The sequence below is a fragment of the Pseudophryne corroboree genome, chromosome 2 (assembly GCF_028390025.1).
Source record: "Pseudophryne corroboree isolate aPseCor3 chromosome 2, aPseCor3.hap2, whole genome shotgun sequence".
Classification (NCBI taxonomy): Eukaryota; Metazoa; Chordata; class Amphibia; order Anura; family Myobatrachidae; genus Pseudophryne; species Pseudophryne corroboree.
The window spans coordinates 460,325,185-460,338,259 of NC_086445.1; the positions used below are offsets into that span (position 1 = coordinate 460,325,185).

General features: G+C 41.7%; 1 long non-coding RNA gene across 1 annotated transcript in view; it reads right to left on the minus strand.

Moving 5' to 3' along the window:
• The window catches only part of LOC135028121 (uncharacterized), a 331,605-nt gene that overhangs the window by 230,128 nt on the left and 88,402 nt on the right, over positions 1–13,075 (minus strand). The gene's annotated exons all lie outside the window — the stretch shown is intronic.

Here is a 13,075-nt window from a genome sequence, read left to right on the forward strand (position 1 = left end):
TTACATTCCCAAGAATCCATCTCTGCACTGATGCAGCATCTATATGGAAAGCCAACTAAACCACAGAATACAGCCAGGACAACTGCTAATTGTCTAAATACTGTGCATGCCTCCTCGTGGATAGGTAATACCAACTGCTTGTATATACTACGTGCTTGACTATTGGAGTTAAATCAATATTATGTAGTCCAGGATCCAAGTGATGGAATACTACCTAGATCACAGAACTGCAATACTATATTTTTGATTCTCAGAATTAGTGTGTTTTTATAAAATATGTGTTTTGATTATTTTTTATTAACATTTATAAAAGCTTTTTAATCAATCTCATCCATCGTATGTGATTACAAGAGATGTGCCTTTGACCATTTTTGCTGACTTTGGTTTTGGCTCTAATTTGTCATCCGGCTTTGGTTTTGGATTAAGTTTTGGATTTCGGTTGTGACTGGTCTTGGTTTTGTATATTTTTTTTTTTTTTCAAAAATTGACAAAAAAAGCTAAAAACACATAATTTGGACTTTTTTTGTTCCTAGAGAATTAGTAACTTCAGTAACATTTATTTCCACTCATTTCACCGAACTAGCTGCCTGAGTAAGCTACTGCAAGTGAAAGTGAGGTGAGGCCTAGCGGCAAATAGACAATAAAAGAAGAATTTAAAAAGATTAATTAATTAATTAATTAATTATGGTAGGCAACTGTATGGTCCACATTATCCATATTGAGGAACTTAACATATACAAGTTGTACAATTAAAAAGAGCAATTCCTTTAGCAAATAACAACTCACAGCGGTGAATCACCCCACTTATATGTATTATGTCAACAATAAAAGAAGAAAAATATATTGATTGATTGATTGATTGATTGATTGATTGTGGTAGACATTGGCAACTGTATGGTCCACTAGGGAAGACACTGATGTGAATGAACTTTTCTCTGTGAGGCCTAGCAGCAAAAATATAATAACATAAGGGTGGTCTTCATTATGCCGACTGACGGGATCCCGGCGCACACTATACCGGCACCGGGATCCCGACAGCCGGCATACCGACACTTAATCTCCCTCGTGGGGGTCCACGACCCCCCTGGAGGGAGAATAAAATAGTGTGGCGCGCGTAGCACGCCACCGTGCCCATAGCATGGCGAGAGCAGTGAGCCCGCAAGGGGCTCATTTGCGCTCGCCACACTGTCGGTAAGCCGGCGGTCGGGCTCCCGGCGCCGGTATGCTGGTCGCCGGGAGCCCGACCGCCGACATATCGTAGTGAACCCTAACATAAGAATCAAAGAAATATTGATTGATTGATTGATTGTGGTTGGCACTGGCAAATGTATGCTCCATATACTCTGTGAGGTGAGGCCTAGGGGCATAAAGACAATTAAAAAGTAAGACAGTCACCAATGACCCCCCAAAATGCAGCCCATAATGAAAATAGAACTACTGTACATACAGCCAATAAAAATATCTATACAAAAAAGACCATCCCTAATGCTCCCCAAAATTACAGCCCATTTTGAAAAGAAAAGTAGCGCAAGATGAAATTGTCCTTGGGCCCTCCCACCCACTTTTATGTTTGATTAAAAAGGACATGCACGGTTTAACCAAGCACTTCAGCAAAAGGGACTGACACTTTGTGGATGAAGTGCTTGGTTTTTTTTTGGGACCCCACAAAATAATTTTGACAACTCCTATCACTACTGAGAAGTTTGATGATGAGGGTGTTAATTAATATTATACTCTCATAAAATAAATGTCATGAACTCGCTGTAAATTATGTAACATGGAGGAGGTGCTTAGATGGCTAACATACCTACCTCTACTAACTTTGGCCTCACAAATGGAGCAGATGCCTTCACAAAAGTTGTCAGTAATTGGCTAAAAATAATTCCAAACCCAAGCGGTGGCTTTTTTTGTCTTATGCCCAGGCATCACAATTGATTTCTTTCTATCGCGGACAAGAACTGCAGCCACTGGTTGCTGATTTACATAAACAACATCATCAACATCCTCATCTTCAGTGACAGATCGTAGTAGTACACACATACCCCCCTCATCCAGTTCCACTTCAACATAAGCATCTTCAATTTCTATTATGACCTCATCACCATCTTTATTTGTACTGCTCCCCACATGTGCAGATGGTGCAGATATGGTGGAAGGAGACAAAAGAGGTTTCTCTATGAGGACAGTGTGAAAAATGTCAGACTCACACAAAGCTAACATGGACAACCCTAGGCTCTCCTCTGGGTTGTGTGATGGTTCTGAACATACAATTTGTTCTACTGCCTTGGGTTTTAATTTTTTTTACACCTCTTCAAGACTCTGAGTGAAAAGGTCTTGCATCGTCATTAAAGGCGTAAGAAAATGCATCACTCGTAGAATTACCACTCATAAATAAAGGCCAAGGCTTGAGTATTTCCTTGCTTCTGCATGTGGTGACTGGTATCTTGGCAATTTTATGTTTTTCTGCATTAAGCTTTTCCTTTATTAAAGGTGTTGTTTTTTTACTACTGGAAAATATATATATTTTTATTTTTTTATTTCAGATGCCCTGACCTAAACCCTCTATGCCCTTGGGCATCTGCTTTAGTAGATGATGTTGAAGGACTCATATTGTCATGACTGGTGGCAGAAGCTGTGGTTCTAGTATTTGCTTGTTGCTCCTGCTTGTCTCACGACAGATCGTCACAATCCATATTGATGAACACACTCAAGTTTTACAAAAACTACAGTTTAATAGTATTATTTAGTGACTTTAACCCTTTTTTAAAAAAAAACTACCACTCACTGCAGAGCCATAGTACTTGTATATTCTGGATACACAGTGGGGGTCATTCCGAGTTGTTCGCTCGCAAGCGGATTTTAGCAGATTTGCTCATGCTAAGCCGCCGCCTACTGGGAGTGAATCTTAGCATCTTAAAATTGCGAACGATGTATTCGCAATATTGCGATTGCACACCTCGTAGCAGTTTCTGAGTAGCCCCAGACTTACTCGGCATCTGCGATCATTTCAGTGCTTGTCGTTCCTGGTTTGACGTCACAAACACACCCAGCGTTCGGCCAGACACTCCTCCGTTTCTCCGGCCACTCCTGCGTTTTTTCCGGAAACGGTAGCGTTTTTTTCCCACACGCCCATAAAACGGCCTGTTTCCGCCCAGTAACACCCATTTCCTGTCAATCACATTACGATCGCCAGAACGATGAAAAAGCCGTGAGTAAAATTCCTAACTGCATAGCAAATTTACTTGGCGCAGTCGCAGTGCGGACATTGCGCATGCGCATTAAGCGGAAAATCGCTGCGATGCGAAGATTTTTACAGAGCGAACAACTTGGAATGACCCCCAGTAGACACAGTATTTGTACAGTATGTTATGAATACACAGTGGGAAACGGTCTACGAAGTCACAGCACTGGTATGTTTTGGATACCCAGTAGTTATATTACATGTATCTTATGGATACACAGTAGTCACAGCACTTGTATGTTCTGGATACACAGTAGACTATGGTCTGAGAATTCACAGCACTTGTAGTTATAATAAACAGTAGTCACAGTACTTATATGTTATGGATACACAGTAGTCATGGTACTTGTATGTTATGGATACAGCACATAAATAAAACTTTTTTTTACTTTTCTTGATTTTTTTAAAAAAGTTTTAATTAATATTTGTAAACTTAATTTTTCCTTTCCAGATAGACACTGGACAGGTGTATCTGCAGCACTGAAGAGGATAGACACTGGACATGTGCATTGTCAGCACTGGAGCAGATGGACACTGAATAGGTACGTCGGCAGTACTGGAGTAGATAGACACCAGGGACGTGTGGTGAGCTAAATTGCTCAGGAGGTACTGGCTTGCACCAGAGCCAGATTTACACGCAATATATGAGCCAAAGGGTGCATGGGGGCATTATACACAGGTGCAGCAGTATAAACTCCTGAAAATTTTGTGAGTTTTGATTAGAGATGTGCTGAAAAGATAGACAGGGGAGGCACTGCCTCACCTGTCATAGACTTTTTACTCCACAGTTTTGCCTATAAAAATGATTAGAATAATGCAAAGAAGATATTTCAAACATATTCTTTGTATTTTTTCATATACTTTATACAGTAAAAACTCTGGCACAAACGTTAGTATGACAGGAAAGCCTCACCCCAAAACACGTCACTGATAGACACTGGCCAGGGGCATTGGCAGCACTGGAGTGGATGGACACTGGACAGTCATTTAATGAATGTAGCACAGCCACTTCTGGATGGACACAGCACAGCCACTTAATGAACACAGCACAGCCACTTTAGATGAACATAGGCAGCACAGCCACTTGTATATGGAGTCTGGATTAAGCACAGTCACTTGTATGGATGGACACAGCACAGCCACTTGCCTGGAGTCTGGATACAGCACAGCTACTCATATGGACACAGTACAGCCATTTAATGCAGAGCAGTGTGCAGCATACAGCAGCGTGCCTGGACTGGAGTAAGATGGCACCGAATCCCGGCAAACACAAAAGAATCCAACACTGGGATGCTGATGTTTTGCCTTGCTTTCGAATCCGAGTTTGGTGAGAAAACCTGAGCTATGGCTAAGATTGACTCAGATACCGGAAATTCCAAGGAATTTGAATCATTCATCTCTAATTAGTACCAGGCCTCCTATGAGTAAGAAGCAGATTGTTGTCAGACCTATTAAGGAATCCTGACAGCTGGAATACTGGCAGTGAGCACAGCATGTCCCCTCGTGGGCTCAAGTGGCAATTTCGGGCAGCGGGCGGTATCCTGACCACCAGGATCCCAACAGCTGGAAAATGGACTGCCTCCCCTAGCTATAACACCTGATGGTCATACTTATTGTTGCTCAAGCTTAATGACTTGAACAAAACCACCGTCATCAGCCCCATCAAGGACAGGGACGAATCGGCTTATAGATGGGAAGTAGACCGGTTGGCCCAGTGGTGCAGCCACAAAAACCTTGAGCTCAATTTGAGATGATAGCGGACTTCAGGAAGAAGTCAGCCAGTGTGCACCTCCGCTAACGATTGCTGACAGTGTGGTATCGCTAGTGGACTCCTTCAAGTTCCTAGCGACCACAAACTCCTGGGACCCTAAATGGGGTACAACGCTGACGCCACTGTCGGGAAAGCACAGCAGAAGTTGTTCTTCCTCAGGCAACTAAGGAAGTTCAACATCCCACAGAAGCTTGTGCTCCTCGATACTGGTATGGTACGGCTCCGCCAGCGCGAGGGACAGATGCAAGCTCCAAAACGTGGTCAAAACTGCAGAGAAGATTATCAGGGCCTACCTTCCCTCGGTCCAGGACCTGTACCTGTCCAGAGCTAAAAAGCGGGCAACAAAGATAGTAAAGGACCAGCTACACCCTGGCCACAGCATGTTTAACTTGCTTCCTTCAGGCAGGTGTTACAGTCCGCCTGCTGAACTCCTGAACATTGACTGACTAGATGCACAAGTAACTCACTTGTGTCCCTACGGTATTCCTATCTGTATGACTTTACTTGCCCCACACACACACACACACACACACACACACACACACACACACACCTGCTTATCTGTTACCTACTTGGCTGTTGTATAGCAAACCAAAGAAAAATTCCTAGTATACGTAAGATTATCTGGCCAAAAAGCTGATTCTGATTCTAATTCTGAATAAAGAACTGTTTAAGCTTCACAGAATTTTTTTTACAAATATTAATTTTTCTATTTTATGTTTATGTATACATGTGTGTGGGTTAAATTTTTTGAAAACCAAACCAAATTTGGCATTCCAGAGTGGTTCCAAAGCCGGGCTCGGGTTTTCCCACCAGACTCGGATCCAAAACAAGCAAAATGCCATCTTCCCCAACGTTAGATCTTGCGTGTTTTGGATTCTGTAAAAGTCTCTCCCTCATGGACCATTTCACACAGGACACCGGAGGGTTAGGGTGTGGGACTATGGGCCGCAGCACTGTGACTGTGTCAGCAAAGGGTTGTGGGCTACAGTAGCACTACTGTGGCACTATTTATTATTTATTTATTGATTAACAGTTTCTTATACAGTATAGGCCAGCATATTCCATTGCACTTTACAATTAGAACAACATTAATAGAAAAGAAAACTGGGTAAAAGCAGACAGGCATAGAGGTAGGAGGGCCCTGCTCGCAAGCTTACAATCTATAGGGAAATAGGCATTGATACACAAGGATAGATGCTATCTATTGCATAAAGGTTCAACAGATTGCTAGGTTCTTAATGAGTTGTATGATAAGATCACCCAGCAATGTTGGCCAAGGGTCAGAAGGGTGTGACAGTAAAGAAAGACAAGATATGTGATGTTATGTGTACGGCACAGAGAAAATTTAATTAGATAGGGAAGCACTGAAGGTTATGTGGGTGGGTCTGGAATTTGAAAGGGTTTGGAGACTAGAGGTGAGTCTTATTGTGCGTGGGAGGGCATTCCACAGAGTGGGTGAAGCCCGGATAAAGTCCTGTAATTTTGAGTTTGAACAAGAAATGCATATGGATGAGAGACGCAGATCTTGTGCAGAGCGGAGAAGCCGGGTAGGGAGATATTTTGAGATGAGTGAAGAGATGTATGTTGGTGCAGTTTGGTTAAAAGCCCTGTATGTAAGTAAAAGTATTTTATATTTAATATGGTAGAATACCGGTAACCAGTGGAGGAATTGACAGAGCGGATCTGCAGATGATGAATGTCTAGCGAGGAAGATTAGCCTTGCAGCTGCATTCAAAATGGATTGTAGTGGTGAGAACCTATGTTTGGGAAGACCAGTCAGGAGACTATTACAATAATCAATGTGGGAGATAATGAGAGCATGGATTAGAGTTTTTGCTGTGTCTAGTGTAAGATATGGTCATATTTTGGATATGTTTCTTAGATGTATTTAACATGATCTTGAGAAAGATTGAATGTGGGGAACAAAGGACAGTTCAGAATCAAGAATGACACCTAGGCAGCGAGCTTGTGGGGTAGGGATGATTGCTGATAGAGATATCATGTTCATAACTAGTATTGGACGGTGGAAATATAATTAATTCTGTTTTGGAAATATTAAGTTTGAGGTGGCGCGATGTCATCCAAGATGAAATGGCAGAAAGGCAAGCAGTGACATGGCCCAGTACAGATGGTGACAAATCTGGGGAGGATAGGTAGATTTGAGTATCATCTGCATACAGATGGTACTGAAATCCGAAAGAGTTGATTAGTTTGCCAAGAGATGTGGTATAGATACAGGAAGGCAGAGAACCTAAAACTGAGCCTTGCAGTACTCCTACTGACAGAGGTAGTGAAGAGGAGGTGGAATCAGAAAAACGAACACTAAAGAAGCGATTAGATAAGTAGGAGGAGAACCAAGAAAGGGCTGTGTCCTGAAGACCTAGGGATTGTAGTGTTTGTTTGAGAAGAGAGTGGTCAACAGTGTCAAAAGCAGCAGAGAGATCAAGGAGAATAAGTAGTGAGTAATGGCCTTTAGATTTAGCAGTGACCAAATCATTCACTACCTTAGTCAATGCTGTCTCTGGAGTGTTGGACACGAAATCCTGACTGGAGTGGGTTCAGTAAGCTGTGCGAGTTAATAAAGTGTATAAGGCGAGTGTAGGCAAGTCTCTCAAGTAGCTAGGAGGTGCATTGGAGCTGAGAGATGGGACGGTAGTTTGAGAGAGTTAGGTTCAGAGTTTTGTTTTTTTCAGAATGGGAGCAATCACTGCATTCTTGTACAGAGAAGGAAAGATACCAGTAGACAAAGAGAGATTACAGATTTTAGTTAAGGTTGGGACGAGCACAGCAGACAGAGCTTTACTAATTTGTGAGGGTATAGAGTCAAGTGGCGAGGTAGTAGAGTAGGAAGATGAGAAGAGTGCAGATACTTCATCTGCATTTGTGGGATCAAATGAAGAGACGGTGTTAGAGGGTTCTGGAAATAAATTGAGCAGGTCACTGGCTGTGGAAGAGCATACCATTTCATTTTGGATCTTATCAATCTTGTCCTTGAAATAGGAAGCAAGATCTTGCGCACTGATAGTGGCTGGTGGTTTGGGTGAGGAAGGGACAAAAATTTATTTAAATGTATTAAAAAGTCGCTTGGGGTTAGAGGCTTGAGCAGAGATGAGAGATTGGATATATGTTTGTTTTGCAGTATCCAGAGCATTACAATAAGACTGGTATACGATCTTATATATGTGAGAAAGTCACTTGAACTACAAGATTTACGCCACTAGCGTTCTACTTTATGTGATAGTTTTTGTAGGTGTCTTGTGTATTTAGAGTGCCACGGTTGACATCTAAGTTTATGTGGAGTGTGATGGGTAGCTGGAGCCACTTCATCGAGTGCTGTTTCTAGAGTTAGGTTAAGGTGTGATACAGCAGTCTCAGGAGAGGTGAATGTAGAAATTGGTGAGAGTAGTGGTTGCAGTGAGGAAGATAGTTGTTGAAAATTAATAGCATTAATATTTCTGCGGGTTAGAGGCGGCTTGGTATACTTCAGGGACATTGATTTTGAAGTAATGGAGGAGAGCATGCAGGTGATAATGTTGTGATCTGAGAGAGGGAAAGGAGTGTTAGTGAGTTCAAAAACAGAGCATAGTCTGGTGAATACAAGATCAAGGCAGTGGCCGTCCTGATGAGTAGGGGAGTCAAACTATTGGTAGAGGCCAAGAAAGGAGGTTAGAGAGAGTAGTTTAGACGCATGGGGAGTTTGTGGACTGTCAATAGAGATGTTGAAATTGCCCATAATGGTGGTGGAGATGTCAGAGGATAAAAAGTGAGGGAGTCAAGCAGAAAAATCTTCCAGAAACTTTTTGGGTACCCCAGGTGGGCGATAGATAGCTGCAACATGCAGTGAGAAAGGGGTGAAAATCCTAATAGAGTGTACTTCAAATGATGTAAATGCGAGTGAGGGAACAGGCAGTAAAATGGTGTGGTGTGTAAGATTTGGACAGTAATATTCCACCACACCCCCTTTACTGTTACCAGGCCTTGGGGTGTGTGTGAAGTGGAGGCCACCATGTGACAGTGCTGGAGGGGAGGCAGTGTCTGATTGTGTGAGCCATGTTTCTGTTATAGCTAGCATATTGAGTTTTTTTAAATGAAAAGGTCATGAATAGATGTTATTTTGTTGCAAACAGAGCGTGCATTCCATAATGCACATTTTAGTGACTTGGAGGGAGATGGGATACATGTGATGTTTATAAGGTTTGTTGGATTTATATTCCATGTCAGACAAACTGTGTCAGACAAACTGTGAAGGGGTGGGATGTCGAACTACTGTGTCACTACTGTAGTAATAATAATAATAATAATAATAATAACAACAACAACTGTGTCACAAGAAGAAGAAGAACAAGAAGAAGAACAAGAAGAAGAAGAAGAACAAGAAGAAATGTGTCAGACCGACTGAATGGCTGTGGGGTGCAGCATTACTGTGGCACTACTATAATAATAACTGTGCCAGACAGACTGTGAAAGACTTGACTGCAGCACTACTGTGGCACTACTGTAATAAATAATATTAATTATAACAACTGTGTCAGACAGACTGTGAAGGACTGTGCCATACAGCACTACTGTGGCACTACTGTAACCAATAATAAAAATAATCATAACAACTGTGTCAGACAGACTGTGAAGGACTGTGTAATACAGCACTACTGTAGCACTACTGTAACAAATAATAAAAATAAGAACTGTCAGACAGTCTGAAGTACTGTGGGATGCAGCACTACTATGCACCACTGTAATAAATAATAATAATAATAATAATAATAATAATAACTGTGTCAGATAGACTGTGAAGGCACAGTGATAAAAAAATGACATACAATTGTCATATAATAATGTTGATTAGGTGCCAGTGTGTCATCATTACTAGAAGTGCTGTAACATCATTGATCCTGTTATCCGGTCAGTGGATTGGTGGTGCCGGTGGATTGGGGAAATGGGGTTTGTGATGTATGGGGGCCTTAACAAGATGATAAATCCCAGTATGGGGGTAGCCAAAATATCTGCCAATAGGGGAAAAATAGCCTTTGTTAGTTGATTTGTTATTATTCTTGTTAAATATCATGTTCATTTAAACTCAGACTAAACTGTGTTTATTTGACTTTGTTCAATTATAAAACATGTAAAAATGTTGATTACCGCATTTATTTTAATTAATCTTAAAATACAGTATATTTAAACATACTATAGTCAGAATGCCATAAAACAAATATCAGTAGTTAATTGGCTATTCATCGGAAAATATATATAAAATGAAAAATATGTAAATCAGGTTTAAACCAAGACTAATTCGCATATGTAAACATACTGTATGTGGTAAAAAAAAATAATTAAAAAAAAAAGTGTTAGAAGATGGTAAGCCAACCTTGTCCTGCTGCTCACTGATATCTTTGATATGTTTTACCTTTGAACAAAAATGACTTTATAAATCGAAGGAATCAAGAAGAAAAAACAGAGCTGTACTGTTTGTGATAAGCAGAATTAGCTGCTGCAGAGTTTCATGTCCACTATAATTCTACGCACTAAATGCACGCAGATTTATAGCAGTATCAGTTTAACAGAAACATTTGCTATATACTCTTTCATTTTTTTTATGTTTTAAGCACATACAGTAGGATGGGTTTTACTTTGAGAAACCTTACTTCACTATTTGCCTTTGTAATGCCAATAACACCACAGCACAAGTAGGCATTAATGTCCATTCCTGCACTCAGTCAGCTCCAACGCATATACTTTTTGTTACTATTATTTTCATGACATCTACTGTTTATACACACAAATGTTAATCAGTGTCAGGAAAAAAAAAATAAAGTTGGAAAATATAGATTTAAAAAAAATAGTGTATAATAGAGTTGTGTTTGGTGATGTAAAGACAGTGAGGGTCAATCCGAGTTGTTCGCTAGCTGTTTTCGTTCGCAGTGCAGCGATTAGATTAAAAAACAGCACTTCTGCGCATGCGACGCAATGCTCACGCACGACGTACTTTCACAACAGCCGATGCAGTTTCACACAAGGTCTAGCGACGCTTTTCAATCACACTGCTGGCCGCAGAGTGATTGACAGGAAGTGGGTGTTTCTGGGAGGTAACTGACCAATTTCGGGGAGTGTGTGTAAAAACGCAGGCGTGTCAGATACAAACGCGGGCGTGCCTAGGGAAACACAGGCGTGGCTGGCCGAACGCAGGGCGTGTTTGTGACATCAAAACAGGAACTAAATAGTCTGAAGTGTTCGCAAGCTAGGAGTAGGTCTGGAGCTGCTCAGAAACTGCACAATCTTTTTTTGTAGTCGCGCTGCGATCTCTGGTTTGTCAGACAATAACCCTTCACATTGCCTCCGAGCTCCATGACTACCAGAGTGCTGACTGATACCAGCCTTTACTCGAGTGATGTGCTGCTCCTGAGATCCTACAAATTCGTACTCGCCATCAGAACCCATTCCAGATCCCTGCTCGACCTTTCTGGGACCCTCACCAAAACAAATTGTCCTGATCACAAACAGAATTACTAGCAGAACCCGAAACGCAGTCTCTTGTGATAGATCCATTTCATTAGGGGAAAGAAGGAAAATAAGGAGGAGAAAAGGAAGGAAAATGCAGGGGGGGGGGTGAAAAAAGAAAATGGTGCGACAACCGTCCTAGATCTTGTTGCTCTCTGTGCTCAGGTGCCTTTCAACAGTCCTGCCTCTCAACTTTCATAGAACAAACACTCTAGTGATACGAGGTTCTCTTTGCCTTGCTCTTTGAACACACAGTTCACTTGGAACACACTGTTCACTTTGAACACACAGTTACCAAACTACTTTGTCACGAGTTCTCTCCGGGTCAGCGACCTTCTTGCAGTGGGACGAGTGGACCCAAGTCTCTCTTTCGGCGACCTTCAATGCTGTTGTGCTGGTTAACAAGACTTGGTATGGTCCTTCCCACCTTTCTATGAGGCAACCTGAGTGTAAGAAATTTTGAATCATCACATAATCCCCAGGCTCAATGTCATGACAATTACTGTTCGGTAGGTCAGGAATCACCAGCTTTAGATTTCTTTGTTGATTTATCAGCTGCTGGTTCATCCTAACCAAGTATTTCACAGTCACTTCATTATTGCATTTCAAATCATCCTGGGGGTCTATCATTACATGAGGTTGTCGACCAAAAATAATTTGAAAGGGTGATAAGTTAAGTGAAGACCTGGGAGTGGTTCTGATGCTGTACAGCACTAGTGGCAAAGCTTCTGGCCACAGCAATCCAGTTTTAGCCATCACTTTGCTCAGTTTGTTCTTAATAGTGCTGTTCACTCTTTCTACCTTCGCACTCGCCTGTGGCCGGTACAGAGTATGCAACTTGCTATTAATTACCATCAGTTTGCACATGACCTGAAAGACTTCACCTGTAAAATGGGTACCCCTATCACTTTCAATCATTCTAGGGATACCATATCTACACACAAATTCCTGCACAATTTTCTTTGCAGTGAACGTAGCAGTATTTGTGGCAGCAGGGAATGCTTCTACCCAGTTGGAAAATACATCAATACATACTAACACATATGTCAAATTCCTACAGGGTGGTAACTGTATGAAGCCGATTTGTATTACCTGAAAAGGTCCGTCTGTCGGAGGGATATGGGATGGCTCTGTTGGTATTGTCTTACCAATATTCTTCCTCAAGCAAGTAAAACATGTCATTGCTCTCTTACCTGCATGAGAAGAGAATCCTGGTGCACACCAGTAGGCTCTTACCAGTTTGCACATACCCTCTTTGCCCAGATGAGTCAGACCATGTGCTGCCTCAGCTAGACTTGGAAGATATGCTCTGGGGGGCCACTGGCTTACCGTGTCCACCTGTCCAAAGTCCTGAGGACTCCTGACCATACCCCTTTGACCTCCAGACTGCCTTTTCCTGTAGGGAACACAAATTTTGCATTTGAATTTACTATCGTGTGTTATCAGTTGTGTGAAGTAAACCGTCTCTGGATGAGAGAAGAGAGGGGAAAAATAGTAAATAAAAAGAAAATGTCAGGTTTCGCATTCACCAACAGGCTGTCACACCATCATGCATATCGGTGTCT